General features: G+C 42.6%; 1 protein-coding gene across 6 annotated transcripts in view; it reads left to right on the top strand.

Moving 5' to 3' along the window:
- The first annotated feature begins 1,578 nt into the window (after positions 1-1,578).
- LOC121288826 (volume-regulated anion channel subunit LRRC8D-like) overlaps positions 1,579-26,166 on the top strand; it is a 94,532-nt gene continuing 69,944 nt past the window's right edge. For 2 of the 6 annotated variants that reach the window (XM_041207587.1, XM_041207583.1), the window contains exons 1-3: positions 3,010-3,159; positions 3,248-3,488; positions 21,615-21,756. The gene's annotated coding sequence lies outside the window, so the exon portion shown is untranslated. Of the gene's footprint in view, positions 1,669-2,972; positions 3,160-3,247; positions 3,489-21,614; positions 21,757-24,115; positions 24,195-24,431; positions 24,546-26,166 lie in introns of those variants that run through there. The other 4 variants (XR_005945459.1, XR_005945460.1, XM_041207584.1 and 1 more) reach the window with 4 other exon arrangements.

The raw sequence follows: 26,166 nt of genomic DNA, 5'->3' as shown, positions 1-26,166 counted from the left end.
GCTGGAAGGTGACGAATGGATGCAGGATCTGATGTTTCACACTGATGTTCTGCAGTATCTACAAACTCTCAACTTGGCACTCCAAGGGAAGAATAAGATTATTTCTGACCCTGCTCAGACAATTTTCAGCTTCCAGGCTAAAGGAAGGCTTTTGCAAAGAGGCATCCTGTCAAGAAACTTCAATCGTTTTCCCCATCTCAAAAGGAGGGTAAACACATTCCCTGATATTGAAGTAAAAAATCACAGACTTGAAGAATACAGAAACAAATTACAAGGACTGCTTGATAATTTTCGAGCCAGGCTTAATGATTTGCAGAAGGTTGAGATCCTGCTTCACCTCCCTTGTAAACATGGTTGATGTGGTCAACAATGGTTGTCTAATTCTCGAACCTCTGGTTACAGAAACATCTGTTGTAGAAATGAAACTACTGGACTTCCAGGAGGACGAGGGTCCAAAGATGATGCATAAATCACAATCTACAATCGAGTACTGAAAGCAAGTATCAGAAACAAAATATCCGCAACTCAAGAAAACTAGCGTGTGACTTGTTTCAAAGTTTGGCACAACATACTGCTGTGAATCATTGTACTCTGTAATGAAGTTTGTAAAATCATCGAGCAGTCCCTACAAATCAACACCTGACGGAGCTCCCTGGTACAGCCTTGACAACATATCAGCCAGGTTTTCAAAGGCTTGCAGCCAGAATGGGGACCCACAAGACCTCTACAGCCCTAATTAGCCTGTGTAAAGTTTGTTCATGTCTTGGGGCACTCGAACAGCTCGAAGATTCCCCCATGCGACTCTTAGGTTCAGCAAATTTGGCCACCCCAGCCCTAGCCTAACATGTGTCAAAAGCAATGTGTGTGTGAGTGTGAGGGGAGGGGCACAATTAAATATATTGAATCGTCTCACTTTCAAAATATTAGCTTTGACATTTCTTCTGGCCGAGAATAGTAACTTCAATCTGGTTTGCAACAGTACGGTTGCTGTATTTTCCCCTTTATTATTAATGTGAGAGTGACTGTGTAAGTATTTTTCAGGTTTCCCATCAGGGTGCTGAGGAGGGAAAACACACGGTTATCGTCACTATTCACATTGCCAAGTGAGAGAGGGAAAAAAACTCCAGACAATAGTTAATAACAGTATGTGGTGGCTCAGTGCCAGCTGCAGATATCAATTCATAAAACGGACTGAAACTACAAACTAAGGAGCGATTTATAGTAAATCTGGATCTGCAGCGTTTACAGAGCACTGTTTCAGCTTCACTTCTGTTCCACTTCGTCTCCGATCCGGATTTTGAGCCCGATCCCGAATCCAGTTAAAATAGCTGATTGATGAACCTTTGGAACCAACCCTCCGACTGAATTTCTTCGAGGCCCTCGGAGGATTAAACCCAAATCGTCTAATCGCATTTGGGGTTAATCCTTGGTTTGTTGTACTTTTTATCAGTCGCGTCGGGTCGCATCTGGCGTTTTGTTTTTATGAGTGTTTCCCTTGTGACAGGGGGATTCCCTGCTAGATCGGCACGAAAACACTGAGCAGCACTTATGAGCGCCTCCCAGAGATTTGTACAGCCTGACAGTTGTGTTTGTTCAGGTGTGCCAGTGGCAGTTTTTTCAAAAAAAAACCCAGAATCAACGGAAGATAAGACCTCTTTGCTTAGACAAGTAAGAAAATAAAGCTTGTTTGTAACCATCTTAAGAAAAACTTTTAAACTGAGAGAGTAAGGCTGTTGCAATACTCATTATTTACAGGCGTGTGGTTCTAAGTGTATGTACAACACCTGCATTAGTTGGGGGGTCTAAAGACCTGCGAATTAACCTCTAGCTTCCTGTCTGCACCTTTCGCATTGAGCCGTTGTCAGCTTGCAAACATGAAAAAGCGTACCTTTTTATTTTGCATTACCCTTAATGCCCGGCACGTACAATACAGCTTCCCAGTATTCCTCGTACTTTATTGTCCAGTACCGCACCCCCCCCCCCCACCCCGCCTCTGTTTATTTTAAAATAATAAGGACACTGGGGATAACAAGGATGTTTTTGCTACGTTTCTGGAGACGTGGGTGCTATTTAAATGAACAATCGGGTCAAGAAATGCACCGACCAAAGTTTTTGACACGAATCTGCACGACTCGGTTAAACAGTACCCCCAATCTGTCCCCATTACCAAGCAGTCCTACAGTGTCATCACTCACTCAAACACAAATTAGAGGAAACAAGAGTTGCAGCATCAGGGAGTCGCTTGTGTGCGTGTGTTGATTTTTCAAGTGAAAGGCTGCATCTCACTCAGGGCTCGCTCACCCTTTGAAAGATCTCTGGAAAACGGAGCCCTGGTTGATTGGTTGGTGGGGAGGGGGGTTAATGTCAAACAGTCTCACCTTAAACAGCCGGGGCGAGAGAGTGACAGTAGCATTCGCCCTCAGCAACTTGAACCTCAATGTATCCAGACTGCGGCCACCTTATTATTATCAGCGACCAACACAATGCGCTTGGGGCGCGGGAGATGGGGGTTGTTGAGAGAGAGAGAAAAAAAAATCGTCCTTTAAGTTTCATTGCATTTGCTAAGTCTGCCCTTTATTAATCGATTTGCAAAGCGTTTTTGGTTCTGGGCTGCTTATTTTAATTTCTATATATTTATATGTAAAGTTGGTTAATTTTGGATCTTTGTGCACCATTTTTTTGCAGCAAATATTTTTCAATGTCTAACTTTCATTCCACCCCCTCCCTCCACCCCCCCCCCCCCCACCCCCTTTCCTGCTACCATCCTGGGCAATAACTAAATGCTGCACTGAGAGATGGTGGTATATAGTCACCGCCTTCCTCTCTGGGATTACACCAAACGTGGCAGGAGCCGGTCGGCTCCGACTGAAACAGGTTCTGACTAGTCGAGCCGCGCCTGCCAGCCAAGCCGAGGGCTGAGCCTATTTTTTTTTTTCACAAAAAAGTAGCACTTGGGACATGAAAGAAAAGGTCATTAATGATTCCGACCCAGAAATAAAGCAGATTTCACCGCAAATTTTTTTTTTTAAAAAAACGTACAAAATATTTGTGTATCTATAATAAGGCAATTAAAGTGAGGAGACTGTTGTTGAAAGATGCACTCTCTCAGTTCTAGCGGTGCTGCAATAAGCTCTTTGTGCCGTGTTAAGAGTGATGAAGGTTGTGTGTATTTTATATAAATCTTATCCCTATCCATTCGAACAATGCTTATTGGTGTTTACAGTGATTTTATTTTGTGTGTGAATAGGAAGTAAACAGGAGCTCGGCGTCATAAAAGCAGCGGCGGCAGCAGCAAAAGCGAAAGGATCCCCGCCGCAAAGGGGAGAGAATGAGCCCGGTTACCCGCCTCCTCCTCCTCCTCTCACACTGGAGGGAAGCGCTCCGCTCCGGCTAGAGAGACCGCACTCATTCACCACCACTCACAACAGAGGGGAGCAGGAGGCACAGCGACTGGTCGCGGGGCAAGTGCCCGGTCACTCAGGACGCCGGTAAGTACGAGACAGAGAGCCTAACGTGGAATGACCGCAGGGAAGCACTCGGAGCCATCTCTCCATTGCCGCCCCATGCAGCATCAAAGGCAAAGCTCTGCCGCTTTATCCTAAGGCATAGCTGCCACCATAGCGGCTTCAGTGTGTGAGCCGGGGGGGTGGGGGGGGTGCTCAGCTGAGGAGGGTACAGCGGAAGCCTCGAGAAGAGAGGGGAGGGGGCTGTTGGTGGGGGGTGGGGGAAAGGAAAGAGCCGCTGCTTAAATGTGATGTTTCTCGAGTTTCAACTGCCTGCCTGCGCTCTTGCTATGGCGGTCTGGGCTTTGCCAGTACAGTGCTTGTTGGGTTTGAGTATGTCTGCAATGAGCTTTCCCCTCTCCCCTCCAGTCCTCTTAACAGCAAGCGTTTTAACCGAATCGAGCGGGGATTATAATCTGACCTAAAGGGCGAATTGCGTCATGTTTTGCTAAATAAGAAATAGTGTCAGCCGGTTTAATGCAGTTAGTTGAGTGATGAGTTTGGGATTTTTCATCCGCTGACATTTTCTGAGTTTTGTTTTAAACGTTTGCTTGGGAGGAAATTGGGGGGGTGGTGAGGCGGGCAAGAGCTCACAAACATCACTCTTGAGGGCAGAATGACCTATTCCCAGAACATTGTGTTTTTGATCATTTTTGTGTCACTCCATCAAACCTACTGGGTAGTGTAACTTCTTGCAAGTTTTCAGAAAATATATATTAATCTGAATGTCAAAGGATACAATTTAGAAGAACCCCAAATGTTTGGTGGCAAATTGTGATTTCTCCAAGGGATTATAGTTTGGAAGTTGCTACAACACATTGCCAATGAATTTATTTGCCTTGGATTTTTTTTCTAAGACTTGTGACAATGTACTGGCTTTATTTTGTGGGAACTCACCAACACCTTCAGATACTGCTGCATTAGTAGTTGTTATACTCTAAATTGGTTACATAGTAGGTAGTGTGGCAGAAGTATATCATTTATGGTACTCAGTATTCTCAATTTTTCCCAATAACCTTTAAGCATAAGAAAGACAGTTGACGACCAGAGTCTCTTGGCCTCATTGAGCTTGGCCCAAATGCTCCCAATTCAACCAACCTCTCATCCGATGGTACATTCCACATCCACAATGTAGCACCATAGAATTTTCCAGGACAGAAGGAAACCATTCTGCACTCTGAAAGAGCTATCCAACTTTTGCACTTTTTCAATATTTATTTACTTGACCTTTTTAAAAAAATGAGGTTATTCTGTTACAAGATTTGTTTCTGTTAGAGTATTGCATCTATATCCCAACAGCTCGGGCCTAAGCAGCGATTTCTAGAGGTTTGAGCATAACTTTCTTGCATTTGGACTCTAAGCCTCTATTTATAAAGCCAAGGTTCCCTTATGCAATTTAGCAACCTTCTCAACATGCCCTGTCACTTATGCCATTTAATACTTTGATTATGCTGAAGTGAGAGCCTTCTTTAACTTTGTCCTCTAAACTATAGAGTTTGTTTATTTAATCTTACAAACATATGAGTTAGGAGCAGGCGTGGGCCATTTGGTCCACTGAGCCTGCTGCACCATTCAATAAGATCATGGCCTCTCCACTTTCCTTCCTACCCCCTAAACCCTTTGATTCCCTCATCAGTCAACGATCTATTCAATTCTGCCTTTAAAATATTCAATGACTCTGCCTCTACAGCTCTCTGGGGAAGAGAGTTCCAAAGACTCATGACCCTCTGGGAGAAAAAAAATTCTCCTCATCTCTGTCTTAAACTGTGACCCCTAGTTCTGGTCTCCTTTCAGCATCCACCCTGTCAAGTCCCCTCAGGATCTTATGTTTCAATAAGATCACCTCTCAATCTTCTAAACTCCAATGGATACAGACCTAACCTGATCAACATTTCCTCATAAGATAACCCATTCATTCCATGAGTCAGTTGAGTAAACCTTCTCTGAGCTGCTTTTAATGCAACCATGTCTTTTCACATAAGGAGACAAAGCTGTTCACAGAAGTTTGTATGGTCTCACCAATACCCTATACAACTGTAGCAAAACATTACTACTTATATGTTCCATTTCCCTTGCAATAAATGGCAACATTCCATTTGTTTTCCTAATTACTTGCATATCATGCTGTTTACATTTGGGATGGTTGTTCTTTTGATCTTCTCTGCTCGCTTTTAAATATGCCATCCAAATTGTGACATAATGTGAAAATAATTTCTATAGACCAGCTGTGTGGTTCTGATGAAGCACCATAACCTTTTCTTAAAACTAAAACAGAAATCACTTTTAAACACATAACAGACAAGTCAACATTTTAGGTTGGGCCCTACTTCAAAACAGTGAAATAAAGGATTAACAAGCCTATTAATAGAATTTGAAGGGGTAAAACAAATGAGCAGAAAAAAAAGGGGAAAGTTTATCATCTCAATGATTGTGAGGTGATGCAGTGGAAAGAGGCATTAAAGAAACAAAGAAGATGTGGATAGCTGAGGCATTGGGAATTTTTTTCCCCCAAGGAAAAGCAAAAAAAATGGGAAAGATGGAAAACTTGGGGAGGCCTGCAGATAAGGCCCAAAACTAAAACAAAAATTATCAGTGTAGTACATTAGGTCTGCAGGTCCAAAGGGAAAGAATAGGTCAGTGTTCCCTCTTCCTGTTCTCTCTATTCACTTCCATGATGAGGAGTATTTCTTCATTCTCTTCTCTCTCTTCCCCTCCCCCACCCTCAATTTAAGAAAAAAAGCCAACATGTCACCCTGCCTTCTGAACATCAATCAACCTCAAATTGTCAGCACCCATTGCTGTTTTTTTAAAATAAAATAAATGGAGGATCTAGCAGGTACCAAAGGCAACATTTTAACCAAGGGCCACAGTGTGTATGAGAAAAAAAACGATATTGTAACTAAGTTTAAAATATTATTTTCCACATTGCCATGACATTGAAAGTGATGAAGCTACTCTCCTCAGTTCTTGTGCAAACTCAATCCCCTTTATAACACGTTTGATCCTTCTCCAAGTGTGCAGTTGTTTGTATTTGTTGATATTTACCTTCATGTGCCAAGAATTTTTGACTTGTAAGTAATAATATGCAGGAAGAGCATTTTGAAAGGCAGTCATCACCCTGGTATGTAATAACTGATGATATTGAGAGCCCAAGTGCTTTTTCAGAAATGACCTCTAAGTGAACAAGGATCAATATTCAATCCATTTATAGTATAATGTGGTGCTCCATTGTATAACTTCTGTTGTTTAAAAGCTCCCTTAAATCCTAAACAACTGAAAATAACATTACTTAGCTCCTTTTCAGTTTCCATTCCTAAAATAGCATTTTATTACCCTCAAGTGTGGATATAATTTCGTTTTCATACTTTCTTTTACACATGACATCATATTTCAAGCATCTTGTATAAAAGATAAAGCGTGTGATGTTAAATACGAGCACACCTTGAGACAGAACTTCAAGGCTGGTGAATTCGTCTGGTTGATCCTTGCTCCTGAACCTGAACTCTAGTCTACAGTGCCAAAACAAAGTTTCAGGGCCACTGTTTGACCATGACTGACTAAATGAAATTCTGTTTCTATTGTGTGCAATTACAATCATTTTTGTGGCATTTCACTAATCTATCCATGTTCCACAGAAACTTAGCGGATCCTTACTTAATCAGCCAGTGAGAAGAAATTCAACCCATTTTTTATAGATCAGAATCTACACAGAAGAAAGTATAGATTGCAGAGTTTGGTGTAGGGCAGGTGGCAAGTGCATTGGATACTAATAAGGTGGACATGAGGAGTGATGTTAAAGGACAAGATCAGGAACCAGTACATCAAGGTTGGTTGGTTGTGTGGGGTGGGGGGGGGGGGGGGGCGGTGTCAGTGAATATTATGGGAGCATTGAAGAAAGTAGCTGAGAAGAGATTGAAATGTATGGCCATCTGTTGTGGAGAGAGAGATGAGGGGATGGAAATGTGATGAGGTGAGTGATGGAGACAGGACTGCCAGAGAGAAGGGGAAGGCCTAAGACCAGATGGAAAGATGCAGTGGTGAGAGCAGCATGATTGGAAGAGGAATGGATGACTGATAGGAGATGGAGAAGGGTGATCAGGCAACATTGTGATGACCCCTAATAAAATGGGAGAAGCTGAAAAGTAAGAAGAGGCAAGTGCATTCTATTTCATTAGTTGCTTTCTTGGTAAGGATGAACATTGGCAACAAGTCTACAGTGATACTTTATGAACTTTACACAGAATTGTTGCTGCCAGATTCACTTCAATTATCAATGCATAATACACTTGCCTGCTTTTTTGGTGCTTGGTAGGGGGAGGAGTTTTGGAATCACTTTTAAATGTTTATTTTTTTGTTTTCTGTTGGCTAACTTTATAGCTTTCACTTCAATTTTTCCAGCATTTATATTTTTTAAATGGTGTAAGAATAATTTTTATCCTCCTTTTTGTGTTTTTGTAATAAACGTAGCAGGAAAAGGGTGTAGCAAGCCTACTGGCTGAAGATCCGATTCATCGCTTTTGTAGGCACGAACTTATATGGGGTCTAGGTGGTTTCCCATGTCGATTGCACAATATTCAGTGAAGCAGAGATTTTGGAGCCGCTCTGCTGATTATTGAAATTTAAGAACATAAGGAATAGGAGCAGGAGTAGGCTTTATAATTTCCCAATCCTGTACCATCATTCAATGCAATCACAGCTGATCATCATCTACCTTAACTTCATTTCCCTGCTGTATCCCTGCACCCCTTGATTCCCTTGGTGTCCAAAAATCTGTTGACCTCAGTCTTGAATATACTCAATGACGGAGCATCCGCAGCCCTCCGGGGTAGAGAGTTTCAACTCTTTGAGCGAAGAGATTTTCTCTTTATCTCAGTCCTAAATGGCCAACCCCTTATTCTGAGATTATGCCCCCTAAACAACTTCCCAACATTTACCCATCAAGTTATACATTTTAATGAGGATACATCTCATTCTTCTAAACTGCAGGGAATATGGGCTCATGCTATTCAATTGCTGTTCCTGGGATAACACTCTCACCCCAGGAATCAATCTAGTGAACTTTCATTGCACCCCTTCTAAGACAAGGATAACCTTCTTTAGGTAAGGAGATAAAAATTGTACACCAGTTTCTCAGATTGTGATCTCACCAAAACCCTATATAATTGTTGCAACTTCCTCACTCTAATAATCTCCCTCTTGCTATAAAGGCTTTACATTTCTAATTGCTGCTCTATCTACATGTTTACTTTCTGTAATATGTGGATACCCAAATCCCTCAGCATACTACTTACCTCTTTAAAAAAACACTTTACCTCTCAAAGGGTAATGTTGAGAACCAATGTCTTAATTGGTTGGATGATCCTGTTTGCATGAACAACCAGAAAGTTACTGTTGGTTCCTACCAGTAAGCTTTTTCTGCATGAATTGGTTCAACTCCAGCATCAAACATTTCTTTGTAGCTTGATTTGTAGACTCTTAATTATGACGATACGCTTCTATTGGTGAGAGGTTTGGCTAGTTTAAAAAAAAATGTTTGAAGGGGGAATTGCTGGTGAAGTGAATGAATGGTTTTGCATATGGCAATTTTATTTGTTTTCTTTCAGGAACGTGAAACACTTAGTATTTGAGAAAAATTGCATCTTAAACAGTAGTTAGAATTGTAATTCTAAAAATTGTGGTGAAGCAGTGTATGTCGAGGACATTCAAGTTCACAACTTTGTTGGTTAGCAGAGTTTAAGCAAAATCTTCTGATGTAAGGTTTGAACCTGGAACATACAGCAGCCTAAGCTGCAACTCAAGTTGAAAAACACAAGCCTCCAGCTGTTACGTATTAAAAGATCTCCTTTGATCTCTGAAAATGGTGCGTGAACTAATCTGCTGTTTAGTTACAAAGCACAGTCTTCCGGCAACCAAATCAGGCACCAATGTTAGAGCAGTTGCTTGTTCGAGTAAAAGCAATAATTTGGCAGCTGTGTATCTTGGCCAATGCATTTGTGTAATGAATAAATAAGTGGAATATTCAAGGCAAAAAAAAGGTCCCAGTGCCACATTATCCATATCATCAATTGAATCTGAATAAAATGCTGAATAGTGCCGGAAAAGTGTTGTATATGAAGCATAGGTTTGTTGGTTGATTTTGCTCTGAAATGAGGACAAATGTAAGCACCCAGCTTTGATTCACCGGATCCTTAAAATTTCTAGCGTGATTTTGAGTTAAACAGACCACGTAGGTTCTAATTTGCTTCATGGTCTCTTGTCAAGTTAGCTGATCTCAGCTAGGTGGGATGGAAGGGGTGAAAGGAGAGTGGAGAAGGTGATTACAGCTGATATTAATGTTCCCACGTAATGAGGGGGAAATTTGCCATGCCTGAAAAGTTGGGAGAGAAGAAAAGAGTGCAAGCTTGTGAATTCAAAATCGCACTCTGCTGTGATGTCTCAACCATTAGGTTATAATACTGATGCTCACATTCCATGTTCTCCGAGCGATTGCTGCTTTCAGGATGTCCTGAAGGGTTGCAAGTGCTCACAGACTTACCTGCAGCATGAGTCACTTGCTTTAAGAGAAAAGGAATGATGGGGAATGCACCTATTCTGTCCAGCATTCTCCTGTTTGATTCTGATTGTAAACTATATGTTCACCTGGTATGGACAGCAGGCGATGAAGCACGGTATTCATAACTGGGGGCATGGATGTACATTAAGACAGCTCTATTAGACAGTGCTGCTGCTTGTGAAAGGATGAGCAGAGCAACATCTGAAGACTTAGGTTGAGTTTTAACTTCAAAGAGAGTGGGTTTGGTAGCGGCTGGGAGATTAAAAGCCCTGAAGTTGACAGTGGCCCCAGCCTGCCGACTTCTGCATTTAACTGCAGCATGTTGGGCTGTGTGAGAGAAACCTTCCCCGTGAGAGGCACGTTGCCAATTTCAATTTGTTAATATGTGATTGAGATTTTTCTAATGGGTTTTCACCTTTAACTCTGGGTGCACAAAATTCTCGGGCTTATGGGAACTCCCCAATGGAACATGAGGGAACACGTTATAGTTGAGGAGGCTGAAAAAATGCCAGGCAGAAAAAAAATCCCATAAACGCTAAAACCTCATGCCTGCTTCCTCGTCTAATAGCTTTTGCTTTCGGTACTTTACAGGTGATTTCTATTCCTTTTGTACACCCTGCACAGGAGACTGGCACTTCTGATCTCTCTGTGTCATCTATGATATATCTGATCCAGCATGGGTGCCACTTGTGTTGTTTTCGCTCTTGCCTCCAATGAGGATCAAGATGACCAGCAGCAGCAGCAGCCTTTTACTCACACGCTACCACAGGGGAGAGGGGATGAACAGAGACATTCAGTTTGCAGGAGGTGATAACCACAACATAGGATAAACACGATGAGAATCAGCTTCCTGGATATGCCTGAATACCAAAGATCTTTTGCCAGATGGTGACAGTCATTTGGAGCCTGCTGGTGTAGGTCCTGCTACCAAATGGACTTGGTGCCCAAACTTTGCCAGTGGCTGTTAAAGTTAACTGCTGCTGCTTGTAGCTACTGCTTTCAGGAGCTCGTCTGTCTTACATCATCCTCATGTATCTACTGTAGCTTGTGTGCAACCGCTCAGTGATGTCCATCATCCAACTACACCTAGGCCGACCATTCTTTCAGCTGCCCTCCACTTTATGCTCAAGGAGAGGCCTCTGTAACTTTTCAGCTCTGATCATGTGGTCAAAATACTGACATTTTCTTTTCTGGATGTCACTTTGAGAGTCCTTTTTGCTCTTGCGATTTCAAGCACCTCTTCGTTTTGCCTTATGGTCCGTATCTGGAATTTTAAACTTGTGTCTTAGCATCCATATTTCAAAGGCCTCAATTTTCTTCCACAGATCTTTGATCTGTGAGCAGTTACCACTGCCCTCAAATTCTTTGTTTTGGATTCCTCCTGGGGTTCTGCAGAAGTCTTTTGCAGTTGGCCTCCCACAAATGCAGCACATTTGTCACTGATGCTATGTTTACCAGAGGAGACAATTATGTACACTTTCCACCACTGATGCTAGTCAGAAAATGAGTGTGAACGCTCAGGTTTGCATTTTCTGGCTGGCTTCTCATAGGTGCAGGGTGTCATCGACTGCATGCATGAGGCAGTCAATGCATCTGCAGATCATCCAGGAGTTTTCATGAGCTGCATGGGCTTCTGCTCGATCAAAGTGCAGCTGGTCTGCAACTACAAAAGGATGATTATGAAGGTGTGTGCAAGATTCCCTCAAATGCCATGATCCTTTTTGTCCTGTGCCAGTCTACCCTCTCTGAGCTCTTTGCACTTCAGAACAGACTAACCTGCCAACTGTTTGGCAATGAGAGTTATCATCTTAAAACGTGGCTGATGTCTGAGAGAAGCCTAAGCAATAAAGCCCAGAAGAATAATACAATTAAAGTCATGTACCACACGAGAATAAGGGAAGTAAGCAGGTGGCTAAAGGAGTGGTGCGGGAAAGAGGGGTTCCATTTCGTGGGGCACTGGCATCAGTATTGGAACAGGGGGGTCTGTACCGTTGGGACAGTCTCCAACTGAACCGATCTGGACCAATGTTCTAGCGAAAAGGGTAAACAGGGTGATCAACAGGACTTTAAACTAGAAAGTGGTGGGGGGGGGAAGGAAGGGTAAAACTCCACGAAGGATGATGAATGGGAAACAACGCAGCAGGTTAGCATGTGGGGGGGTGGATTCAACTTCATGGAAAATTATGAAAAAACTGAAAAGAAAGGAGAGCCCAGGAGAGGCTATTAAAGTCCCCAGAACACAAAATAGGACAGAGTGTTAGGAAAGGGCTAGGAATCTAACTTCAAGCACATAAGATAAAGGGATGACAATGAGAAAAGGGACAGGAAATACAGGACTGAAGGTGTTGTATCTGAATGCACACAGTGTACGAAATAAGGTAAATGAGCTTGTGGCGCAGATTGAACTTGGCAGGTATGATGTAGTGGGCATTACAGAGACATGGCTGCAAGGGGATCAGGACTGGGAGCTAAATATCCAACCAAGGACATACATCCTATCGAAAAGATAGGCAGGTTGGCAGAGGGGGTGGGGTTGCTTTGTTAGTAAGAAATGAAATTAAATCAATAGCAAGAAATGATGTAGGGTCAGATGATGTAGAATCTGTGTGGGTAGAGTTGAGGAACCGCAAAGGTAAAAAAACCATGATGGGAGTTATGTACAGGCCTCCGAACAGTAGTCAGGATGTGGGGCATAAGATACACCAGGAGATAGAAAAATTGTGTAAGAAAGGCAAGGTTACAGTGATCATGGGGGATTTCAATATGCAGGTAGACTGGGAAAATCAGGTTGGTAGTGGATCCCAAGAAAAGGAATTTGTGGAATGTCTACAAGATGGCTTTTTGGAGCAGCTTGTGGTGGTGCCCACTAGGGAACAGGCAATTCTAGATTTAGTGATGTGTAATGAGGCAGATTTGATAAGGGAGCTTAAGGTGAAGGAACCCTTAGGAGGAAGTGACCATAATATGATAGAATTTACCCTGCAATTTGAGAGGAAAAAGCTGGAATCAGATGTAACGGTATTACAGTTGAATAAAGGCAACTACAGAGGCATGACGGAGGAGTAGGCCAGAACTGACTGGGAGATGAGCCTAGCAGGAAAGACAGTGGAACAGCAATGGCAGGAGTTTCTGGGAGTAATTTGGGAGACACAGCAAAAATTCATCCCTAGGAAGAAGAAGCATACTAAAGGGATGACGAGGCAACCATGGCTGACAAGGGAAGTCAGGGACAGCATAAAAGCTAAAGAGAAAGCATACAATGCGGCAAAGAGCAGTGGGAACCAGGGGATTGGGAAGCCTACAAAGACCAACAGAGGACAACTAAAAAAGAAATAAGGAGGGAGAAGATTAAATATGAGAGTAAACTAGCCAGTAATATAAAAGAAGATTGCAAGAGTTTTTTTTAGATATATAAAGGGTAAGAGAGAGGCAAAAGTGGACATTGGGCCGCTGGAAAATGATGCTGGAGAAGTAGTAGTGGAGAACAAAGAAATGGCGGAGGAACTGAATAGGTACTTTGCGTCAGTCTTCACAGTGGAAGACACGAGTGACATCCCCAAAGTTCAAGAGAGTTGGGGAGCAGAGGTGAGTATGGTGGCCATTACCAAAGAGAAGGTGTTAGGAAAACTGAAAGGTCTGAAGGTGGATAAATCACCTGGACCAGATAGATTACACCCCAGAGTTCTGAAGGAGATAGCTGAAGAGATAATGGAGGCTTTAGTGGTGATCTTTCAGGAATCACTGGAGTCAGGGAGTGTCCCAGAGGACTGGAAAATCACTAATGTAACCCTCCTGTTTAAGAAGGGAGTGAAGCAAAAGACGGGAAATTATAGGCTGATTAGCCTGACCTCGGTCGTTGGTAAGATTTTAGAGTCCGTTATTAAGGATGAGATTTCAGAATACTTGGAAGTGCTTGGTAAAATCGGGCAAAGTCAGCATGGTTTCATCAAGGGGAGGTCATGCCTGACAAATCTGTTAAAATTCTTTGAGGAGGTAACGAGTAGGTTAGACAAAGGAGAGCCAATGGATGTTATCTTCTTGGACTTCCAGAAGGCCTTCGACAAGGTGTCGCACAGGAGGCTGCTCAGAAGATAAGAGCCCATGGTGTTAGAGGCAAGGTACTAGCATGGATAGAAGATTGGCTGTCTGGCAGGAGGCAGAGAGTGGGGATAAGGGATGGTGGCCGGTGACTAGTGGTGTTCCGCAGGGGTCAGTGTTGGGACCACAACTTTTCACTTTATACATTAATGATCTAGATGAAGGAACTGAGGGAATCCTGGCTAAGTTTGCAGATGATACAAAGATAGGTGGAGGGGCAGGTGGTATTGAGGAGGCGGAGAGGCTGCAGAAGGATTTGGACAGGTTAGGAGAATGGGCAAAGAAGTGGCAAATGGAATACAACGTGGGGCAGTGTGAGGTCATGCACTTTGGTAGGAAGAATAGGGCATGGACTATTTTCTAAATGGGGAGAGAATTCAGAAATCTGGAGTGCAAAGGGACTTGGGAGTCCTAGTCCAGCATTCTCTTAAGGTTAACATGCAGGTTGAGTCGGTAGTTAGGAAGGCAAATGCAATGTTGGCATTTATTTCGAGAGGACTAGAATATAAAAGCAGGGATGTACTGCTGAGGCTTTATAAGGCTCTGGTCAGACCACATTTAGAATATTGTGAGCAATTTTGGGCCCCGTATCTCAGGAAGGATGTTCTGGCCCTGGAGAGGGTCCAGAGGAGGTTCACGAGAATGATCCCAGGAATGAAAGGCTTAACATAGGAACGTTTGAGGACTCTGGGTCTATACTCGATGGAGTTTAGAAGGATGAGGAGGGATCTGATTGAAACTTACAGAGTACTGAAAGGCCTGGATAGAGTGGACGTGAGGAAGATGTTTCCATTAGTAGGAGAGACTAGGACCCGAGGGCACAGCCTTAGAGTAAAGGGAAGACCTTTTAGAACAGAGATGAGGAGAAACTTCTTTAGCCAGAGAGTGGTGAATCTATGGAATTCATTGCCACAGAAGGCTGTGGAGCCCAGGTCATTGAGTGTATTTAAGACCAAGATAAATAGGTTCTTGATTGGTAAGGGGATCAAAGATTGCAGGGAAAAGGCGGGAGAATGGGGTTGAGGAACTTATCAGCCATGATTGAATGGCGGAGCAGACTCGATGGGCCGATTGGCCTAATTTCTGTTCCTATGTCTTATGGTCTTAACAGGCAGCAGGCAAAAATGGATAATTGGAAAGTGGTGCAAACAGATAATATTTACATGGCTCATAAATTAAAGAGAAACTTAACAATTTCAAATTATGTGACACATCCTTGTGTCGTGACAAATCTTTACTCTTTCTTTCTTCTGCTACACTTGTGTCGTGTAATCCCTGTAGCTTCAGTAGAGGTAGAGACAGGCTTCTCAGACTCCTGTTGTAACTGCTGAGATGTTCTTAGCTGATGCCGTTTTGTTTTTGGAGTCTGAGAGCCCCACCAGTTCCATGTGCACCTGTGTGGGCGCAGATTCAACCATCGAGACACGAGGTGGGAGGGGAATGTAGGTGTGAAGTGGAAAGATTTTGAGTAGAGTTCCCACTTCCATGTGTCCTTTCACCATTTTCCCTCTCTTGGCCAAACCCCATTTCCCTGCCAGCAATGAGCCGGAGAGTACTTGGCTGCAGATCACTGGAGTGCTGAATACCCAAGGCCAATGTTTCATCAGTCCTAGTTAAGGTGCATTCAGAATGTGCAAGCCATTGGTGAGAGTCTTCATGAACTCATTTGACTGCCACGTTTGATACCCCAAACAGGCCGTCCTTCTTTCCATGGATGAAGACATTATTGCAAAGGCCTGAGACATCACGCCATTCATGCTTGAGATAAAGTCCTCCAATCTCTATGCAAGCCTGGACAGTGCAGCAGGGAAGTCTGCCAGTGCATTGTATATATTTTTGCTGTTCCTTATGTCTCCTTTATTGGCTGCTCTCGAGGTTCAGCATCTATGTCCAGTTGAGCAAAGCTTGGATCATCCTGCACCCTATGATGCAGATTCCATTACTGTACCTGTCTCCACTGTTTGTCCTTGCTTGTGAGAGATATCAGGTGGAAACATGTCCTATTAGTCCCACTGAAGTGTGAGCAACTGAGTTTGTGCATGGTCTGCATGAGTTCTGTGATAGTGCATCCTTGGAGTGTGTGGTCTCCTCTCTGACTCCTGGACCATCTCGGTGTGGGAGGACTTGATGGCCTTGGAAGAGATTGAAGGTATGTCACAGTAAGAATGTTCTAAGTGAAATATGTACATGATCATACTGCACCAGTTGCTGACATCAATGAACATGAGTGGGTGTTGTATGCCATGTGACTGTGGTAGTTAACTTTATCTTCAGGTAGCTGTGCGCACTTCATTTCCCTATTTCCAATGGTTGTCCATGTTGTGACTCTGCTTATCTCCTAGACCACCTCTTCTGCAGTTGTCTGTATTGAGATGACTTGAGGACTACCTCCAGTTCTGTGCTCTTCTGCAAGGATGGAAAGAAGTGACCTCTGGGCGAGGGTAATGGAATGTGTTAGATGGATGGATAACATTTGAGGGTGACTGAGGGAGAGGTATGACATTACATGAAGTTGAGGGTCAGATAAGGATGTGAGGAAGTGCATAGACTGAGGGAGTTGGGTGCACATGGAAGGTAAGTTGGTGTGAGGCATGGAGTGCTGGCATCGGCTTGGTGTGATGCACTCGGCAGCATGTGTTTAGTGTGCCGTTGTGCTCTCCTTTCCTGCTCTGATCAGGTCATTAAACCTCTTCTGGCACTGTATCCAGGAGTGTAGCACCTTCCTCTTGCTGCTCACCTACTCAACCAACTCCAGCCACACCTTGCTCTCTGTGGCAGGTTGCTTCTTGCAGTCGACAGGAAAGAGTATCACTCTGTGGGCCCTTGTAGGTTTGGGGAAGCATCTGGGAAGTGAGGCACAGCCTTGCCACCTTGGGACTTCATCAAGCCAGTTGCTTCCTCTGTTCTCACACCTCCCAATTGAACAACTTTACAATGTCCTGTTAATTTTTGTTTTATTTTTATGGGATGTGTGCATCACTGGCAAGGCCAGCATTTGTTGCCCATTGCTAATTTCCCTTGAGAAGGCGGTGGGAAGTCACCTTCTTGAACTGCTGCAGTCCGTGTGGTGTCGGTACACCCACTGTGTTGTCAGGAAGGGAGTTTCAGTATTTTGACCCCAGCAACAGAGATGTATTTCCAAGTCAGGATGGTGTGTGGCTTGGAGCAAAACTTGCAGGTGGTGGTGTTTCCATGCGTCTGCTGCCCTTGTCCTTCTAGGTGGTAGTGGTCATGTGTTTGGAAGGTGCTGTCGAAGGAGCCTTGGCGAGTTGTGGGCTGTAGTGCATCTTGTATTTGGTACACACTGCTGCTACTGAGTGGAGGGAGTGAATATTTAAGGATGTTAATTGTTTGGAAAGATAGAAGCAAATGCAATGGCTAGAATACAAAATCACCGACTGCCCTTACCTCCGGAAAGATGCCGCTATCACCCCTCCCACCTGCCCCCCACCTCACCAACATATCATCATGCTAGAACTAGCCTCCCCCCTCACCAACATATTGTCATGCTAGAACTAGCCCCCCAATCTCCCAACCAGAAGAGAGGTTTGGAAAAAATGTCACCAGTAAACATGCATTCAAAATGGCAAACTTTGTAAAGAGTTTGTGTTGTGTGGAAAGTTAAGAAAATTAAATATATGATAGAGAAAAGTTATATTAATATTTAAATAAAACCTCAACTGCTGGATATTTGAAATGGAACACCTAAATTACTGAACAGATTGATCAGCATCTTTAAAAGGAAAAGCTAGATTGAGTTCCAGCCATGTAACCTTTCTTCTTATCCACTCCTCTCCACCCCATAGCATTCTTGTGTAACTGATTTGTATATTTAGCATCACAGGAACACAAGCAATAGGAGCAGGAGTAGACTATATGGCCCATCGAACTTGCTCTGCCATTCAATATGATCATGGTTGATCTTTGGCTTCAACTCCACTCCCCACCCACTCCCCATATCCCGTGATTCCTTGAGAGACCAGAAGACTGTCTATCCCAGCCTTAAATGTGTTGAATGGAACATCCACAACCCTCTGGGGTAGAGAATTCCAAAGATTCACAGCCCTTTGAGTGAAGTAATTTCTTCTCATCTCATTCCTAAATGATCCGCTCCTTCTCCTGAGACTGATTTCCTGACCATCGGAAACAATCTCTCAGTATCTACCCTGTCAAGCCCCTGCTGAATCTTGTATGTTTCAATGAGATCACCTCTCATACTTACAAACTTCAGGGAAAATAGACCCAATTTTCTCAGCTACTCATCATAGGACCACCTCCTCATCCCAGGGGCCAGTTTGGTGAACCTTCGCTGTACCACTTCCAATGCAAGTATATCTTAAATGTGGAGGCCAAAACTGCACACAGTACTCCAGATGTGGTCTCACCAAAACCTTATACAACTCTTAGCAAGTCTCCTTTATTCCTCTTGCAATGAAGGCCAACATGCCATTTGCCTTCCTAATTGCTTGCTGTACCTGTAGGTTAACTTTATGCATTCCTATGAGCACATCCAAGTCTCTTTGAACATCCACACTTGCAAGTTTCTCATCTTTTAAATAAAAAAATTCAGCTCTTCTATTCTTTCGACCAAAGTGAATAACTTCACACCGCTATTTGCTATCTTCACATCTGCTATTTTAAAATAAACTGTGTCATCGGTGGGTTTATTTGGCATTTTAATAACAGAAATGGTCTTGTTTCAGTTAGTACACCTTCCAGGTACACAACATGTTGCTTGTAATTCATTATGTCTGTTGTTCTCACCACCACTAACAGACTTAATAATATTGGTCACTCACCTTGATGCACTATACCACTTAAGAAACTCTGTCTTGATGTAGAACATTGGCCAGAGGGTATAATTTATATTGTTGAGTATTTTTCACCATTCAGATTGATATAGGATAAATTTTTACATCTCACTATTGTGCTTTACTGCTGGTGAGAATGCTCATTGTCATAAATGATAATAATGAGTGGTTAGTTCTTTATTCACTCCTTTACATTACAAGGTATAATTATCAGCAAGACAGCAGAGTTATCCACGATAGAAAGAAAGAACTTGATTTTATATAGAATCCTCCAGGATCTCCAGATGCCTCAAAGCGATCTATAGCCAATGAAACTCTGTCGAAAGTAATTTTGTTATAATGGCTCCCACGAACAACAGTGTGATGATGGCTAGCTAGCTAGCTAATCTGCTTCAGTGAAGTTGATTGAAGGAGATATTGGCCAGGTCACTGGGGAGAACTCCCTTGCTCTTTGAAATGGTGCAATGGGATCTTTTTGTGTCCATCTGAGAGGGCAGTGGGAGTTTCGGTTTAATGTCTTACCTGAAGAACCGCACCACCAACAGTTTAACACTTCCCCAGTACTGAACTAGAGTGTCAGCCTGGAGGATGGGCAAGACTCTGGGGTGGAACTTGAATCCACAATTGCCTGCCTCAGAGGCAGGAATACTATCACTGAGCCATGGCTAACAAATTGAGATTTAACTATATATTCTGGTATCATCCAAAAGTGGAGTTTATACTATTTATTTTCCTCACTGAAATGGTTTTTCTTTACCAATTAACATTCTACAGAGCTCCCATGTTAAAATGATAAAGTAGTACTTTTCTGTTTCTGTACATGAAGAAAGAAGAGAAATGAAACCATTCTTATATTTGGCGTAGGCGTTAACCAATCATTTTTATTACTTATTGTTTTCTGTTGTATTCTTTTTCTCATTCTTCTGATATCAGAAGTTTTATTGTTTAGCTTTAGGAAAAATGGAATATTTGGGCATTAATTTATTTTATAACTCTATAGTAGTGATGTTGGTTGAGGGAACACTGGACAGAACTCCCCTGCCCTTCTTTGAATAGCGCTATGGGATTTTTATGTAAGCCTGTGCGGGGAGTAGAGGGCCTAGATTTTTGTCTTATCAGAAAGGTGACGCCTCCAACAGTGCAGAACTCCCTCATTACTACATTTGATTGTCAGACTAGCGATTTATGTTCTCGTGTATCTGGAGTGAGAGTTGAACCCACGACTGGACTCTCAGTGCACAAGAAGCTTAATGGTCCCATTTGCCATTAACATTATCAGACTCACTGCAGAAGCAAGCAGACATTTCAAGAAGGCAGGAATCCTATATTGTGAACCTTAGTGTTCTAAATGGCAGTGAATCAATCTTGGTACTTGACGTTTGTAGTGCTCACTGTATATTTCAAAGTCTCTCCTTCAACGTAAATGGGAGGTGGACTATTTGGTTGACCAGGTATGGGTTGATATGTGCTTTGTTTTGGCAACATTCAAGTTCAGGCCGAATTTCTTGTGTGCAGAATTGAAGGGATTAAGGGTGGCTTGCAAATCTGGTGCAGAGTGGGCAACAACACTACAGTCATTCGCAAACTGTAGATCATGTATATCCATGGTGGTCAGTTTAGTTTGGCATGGAGTTGACTGGGGTTAAAGAGATTTCCATTTAGATGTATTTCATATAGACACCAGAGGATAGTTGATTTTTGAGGTGAATAGCCACTGTCAGGTAGATTGTAAATAGTATAGGGGCTATCACACAGTCTTGCTTGATCTCGGTCTGAATTTTGAAGGTGTCTGTTTCAGATCTCCCACTCAAGACAGTTGCAATTGTAGGATTATGATGAAGTTTCTTGGATGCCCAAATCTTTTGAGCACTTCGCATACCTTGGGAGTCACCTCTCTCAAGAAGCCACCAATGACGAGACAATTCAAGACCAGATCAGCTGTGTCAGCTCAGCCTTCTACAAACTATGGCAGTTCCGAAGAAGATTCATGTTCAAAATGTTAACTCTCTTTCTTTCTCCATGGACGCTGCCATACCTGCTGAGTTTTTCCCACATTTTCTGTTTTAGTAATGGCATTGAGTATTTGACAACAAAGACCTCTGCAAGTCAACAAAATCCCTAGTGTACAGAGGAGTTGTCGTCACCATGCTCCTGGACTAGGTGTCAGCGACACCTTCAGCGAGTGCTGAAGAAATTCCATCAATGTCTCCACTGCATCCTCCAGATTCAGTGGGAGGACTGTCAAACAAACACTAGTGTTCTTCTTGAAGCGAGCTCCCCAAACATTCAGGCAAAATTCCTGCAAAATGAACTTCAGTGGGCTGGACATTGTGTCTGGACAGCTGAAAACTGTCTCCCTTACCAGATCCTGTTTCCTCAACTCTCAAATGGCCAACATTCTGAGGGAGGTCAATGATGACACTAAATGTCGCACAATCATAGCAAATAGCATTTTGTTTGTGAGTAAATAACTGAATATTATAAGCAACAATTTGACTACTTTTGTGAAATCTCTAACAATCTTTGTCACTGACTGCCATACTGGTGACGGGAACACAAGTAAACATTGAAGTGTCAACCAGGGAGGTTTCATTTAAATTGAAACAATTAAAATAGTGTCTAACCAGCAGAGTTTTCTGTATTTTTTAGGTATCCTGTCCTCTGGCGTTGCTTTTTAAGTAAAAGCACAACTCTACAGATGTGCAATTATTTCAGAATGGAGCAGATGTTCTGACAGCCTCGTCTGGTGACGGTGAGCGGCACTTGATCTTTCTGCATAGCGGTTAACCAAGTAAGTCAAGACATCTACATTTCTGTGTGAAACCAAATCCTGCAGCGGTGCTCCATGTGTTAAAGTTATGTTTCATCATTCCTTCATTTTAGCAGGAGCCATTGTGTGTGTCGTGTGGTGTGTTTGTGTCATGTTAGCATAGACACCAGTCTAACTTCCCTACAGTTATACCTTTCCCAAAACCTGCGTCTCATTTTGTATATCACATCTTGTATGATCTCATAGAATATTGGGCTGCCCTACAAGTTGCCCTTACAGTTAACTTGCTTTCACAGCCACTGTCACATCATGAAGTTCTTTTCAATGACAAGTTTTCTGTAATACACAGTAATAATAGAAGGTAGAAGTCATGCACCAGCTATTTTAAGCCCTGGTCAGACTGCACTTGGAGGGCTGACCACACCTGAAGCACTTTGAACAGTACAAGGCACCACAGCTTAGGAAGTGCAGCAAAGGTCTACCAGAATGAAACTGAACTTCAAGGGTTAAATTGCAAGGGGAGATTATACAATCCAGCCTTGTATTCCATGTAATTCAGAATCATGAGGTGATTTGATTGAACTTTACAAGATATTCAGGGGAATATATAGGGTAGATAAGAGGGAAGCTATTTTCTGTTAGTTGGGACTATCTAGGACTAGTCAAAAGAATTAGAGCCAGGCCTACAGGGGTGAAATTAGGAAATCCTTCTACACACAAAGTGGGGGGGGGGGAGAACACATTTTGAACTAGGTCAATTGTTAATTTAAAATCTGAAATTGATGGATTTTTTTTAACCAAAGGTTTTAAGAGATATGGGGAGTTAGGTCAGAGGTCAGCCATGATCTCATTGAATGGTGGAACAGGCTTGAGGGGCTGAATGGCCAACCCTTTTTTACATTCCTGTGCAAATGTTTCTTTGGCTCAGTTGTTTGTACATATTGTTATCTTCTGTCAATAAATTATAGTTATTGTATTAACACCTAAATATGTGATGCATATACTAATTGTCTACCTGCGTAGTTTGTTGCTCTGAATGTGTTTGAACAGTTTTCTTTTCAGCACCTCTTGTTTGTCAATGCTATGTTTCTGTAACCATTCGGTTTAGCTTTTAATTTTCGTCAATATTGTGAAGTGCAGCGATGTCATGACTAGGAATTCAGCAAAAGGTAATGGTAGGAGAGTGAAAGGTTTGTATGGCACCCGTTTGAGCCTTGACCTAATTATAGGTCTATCTCCTGCAAACTTGAATTGTGTTTTTGGAGAGTATTTTGAACTACAAGAAAACTGCAACTCCTTTAAAGATCTGTGTAATGGCAGGTGCAGTCAGAGATGGATTGAGTTACATGAATTGTATTGCCACTAAATTGAAGTATCTTTGGTTAAATGGAATTTTTTTTTTACCTCTAATGTTAATGGATCAGTATGTTAAATAGCCCCAGTGACAAGTTAACAGGATCTGTTAATTCATTGATCATTTTTGCCACTCCTAATTTGAACTATTTCTCTTTCTTCCTACCAACCTTTTATTCTCACCTTTTGAGTAGGAAGGTTGCGGATTCATTTCTCACTCAAACTCGAGCTCCAAGATTATGGCTGGCACTCCAGTGCCATACTGAGGGAGTGCTGTACTGATGGAGGTGCTGTCTTTTGGATGACATGTTAAACTGAGGCCCGGTCTGTATTCCCAGGTGGACGTAACATTACTGGAGTCGTAACCCAGAGGCCCAGGCTAATATCCGGGGCCATGGGTTCAAATTCCACCATGGCAGCTGTGGAATTTGAATTTGGTTAATAAATCTGGAATTTAAAAAAATATTATTAATTCACAGGATGTAGGCTTCACTGGCCAGTCCATGTGGTGTAGGTACGCCCACAGTGCTGTTAGGGAGGGAGTTCCAGGATTTTGACCCAGCGACAGTGAAGGAACGGCGATATATAGTCTCGGTGATGGTGACCATGACAACTGTCATCGATTGCTGTAAAAACCCGCCTGGCTCACTAATGTTCCTTTGGGGAAGGAAATCTGCTGTCCTTACCTGGTCTGGCCTACATGTGACTCCAGACCCACAGCAATGTGGTTGACTCTTGAAGGCCCTGAAATAGCCTAGCAAGCCACTCAGTTCAAGAGCAATTGGGGATGGACAACAAATGCTGGCCTTGCCATTGATGACCGCATCCCATGAAAGAATAAAAAATACCCTGCGACAGCAATAGCGTCTACACTTCAAAAAGCACTTCAGTACCTGCTTTGGGATGTCTTGTGGCTGTCATAGAAGTAACAAAGACTTGCATTTCTAAGTCAGTTAACAGTTTGCCACTTCACTTGGTCTCAACTGTTTTTTTTCTAATGAAATGTTTTTAATTGTATTCCCTCTAGCCTTCTCCAAGCACTTAGTCCTTGGGCAAGGAGCCTATTCTGCCAATACTGCTCCAGCCAGCCATGAGGATATGTTAGGGTAATGTGTCCAATGACTTTACCTCCCAGACTTCCGCTATTCCTTATGTTGAGATCAACCTGTCATTCTGCAGAACACTGGAACAGCAGAAGGCCATTCAACCCATCTAGTCTGTTCTGCTATTCAGCTAGATCATGGCTGATCTGTACCTTCCTTCCAACTACTCATCTTGCTTCTGCTACTCTTCATACCCTTACCCAACAAAAATCTTATCTACCTCTGTGTTGAAATTTTCAGTACACCCCATAGTCTCAACAGCTCCTTGAGAGAGAGATCCAGATTTCCACTGCCCTTTTGTGTGAATAAGTACTTCCTGATATCGCCTGTGAACAGCCTACCTCTAATTTTAAGGTAATGCCCCCTTGATTTGAACTCTGTTCCAATAGAGGAAATGGTTTTTCTCTACTCTGTGGTAGAATGTATTAAGAACACTGATGCATTACCATGCCAAAGCAGCACATTACCCAGTTTCAATGATAACTTCACTTTATTGATATGCTCATGCTGCTTTTTTTTTCTGAAGCATTCCATTTGTACACTGGGTAGTTTTATAGCAGGAATACTTCCAGGTGACTATATTCACCAGTGGTGTTTTTTAGAGACTTGCAAACAGGCTGGAATTAAACCTTCAGCTTTGACATTGCAGGTGTTTGAACAGTTTCAAAATCTCGGTCTTTGTCCTGACTTGAAAATTAGAATAATAGTCACAGCCTAGCTTGCTGGTATTAATGCCTTGCTTATTGAAAGAGTTTTTGTCACTTTTTAAAAAAAAAACTATTCAGATGCATTCCATTAGGGACCTGTAATTTTATATTCTTCTGTTAGTCAAGTTTCCTAATGACCATTGCTTCGCCAACTTTCAGTATAAGAAAGACCTTGCATTTATCTAGTGCACTTATCACATCCTGGCATGCCTCAAAATGCTTCACATCTAATGAGTTACTTTTGAAGTAGGCAAAGGCAGAAGCTAGTTTGTGTAAGGTCTTAGAAACAGCAAATTAATGAATGCCAGTTATTCTGTTGCAGAGGGAGGAATGTTGTTCAGGATATTGGGAGAACTCCCCGTAATTTGAATAGTGCCCTGGGATCTTTTACATCCACCTAAACAGGTGGCGGATACTCTGGTTAAAGTCTCTTTCCACAACATAGCACTCCCTCAATACTACACTGAAATGATTGGGTTAAGTCATGGGCTTAAGAATTAGAGCTTGAACCCTTAACCTTTGACTCAGAGGTGGGAGTGCCAGCAACTAAACTAAGTGATACAATTCCGAGACTTTGAACGTCAGTACAAATGGTACAAACTTGTCACATCGCATACCATTCCAAAGAATGATAGGCTACTGAATGCAAGCCTAAAGGTCAGAAACTAACAACAGGAGAGGGGAGATTGTAGTACTGAGTGGAAGCCATGTTTCAACACAGGGAAGAGGAAAGAATCGGAGTCAACCTCCAGGTCATATTTCTGGACACTCGAGCTCCATTTGCAGGGGTCTGAAAGCCGGTTCCTGCGCTTCTAGTTTATGGGTGATGGGGCAAGATTAAATTGAGAGATTTTAAATTGACCACTCGATTTATTGGTTATTAAATGAAGACTGTAATGCTCCCAACAGTTTTGCCATTCCTGATGTGATGTGTTCACTACAGGTTCCCCTTTGGATTTATCTTTGCTGTGCCTTATTGGAATCATTTGGTTAAGAATGCTGCTCCTTCTCTTCCCTGTAGCCACCCACCCCCGCCCCCAGCAAAAAAAAAATTACCCTTTCTAAATTGAGATTTAAAGAAAAAGGATGAGGCTTGAGTTGAACATAAAAATTGACATGGGCTGGTTGAGCCGAGTGGCTTGTTTCTGCTCTGTATATCCTGTGTAACCAACTTATTTGGTGTCTTAGTTAAGCCAATAACAAGTTAAATCATTGGTGACAAAGTGATGCAATGAGCTGGCTGCATCCTGTCAACTGTACTGCTCACT

Source organism: Carcharodon carcharias, chromosome 16, assembly GCF_017639515.1.
Source record: "Carcharodon carcharias isolate sCarCar2 chromosome 16, sCarCar2.pri, whole genome shotgun sequence".
NCBI lineage: Eukaryota > Metazoa > Chordata > Chondrichthyes > Lamniformes > Lamnidae > Carcharodon > Carcharodon carcharias.
This window is presented reverse-complemented; position numbering and strand designations above follow the sequence as displayed.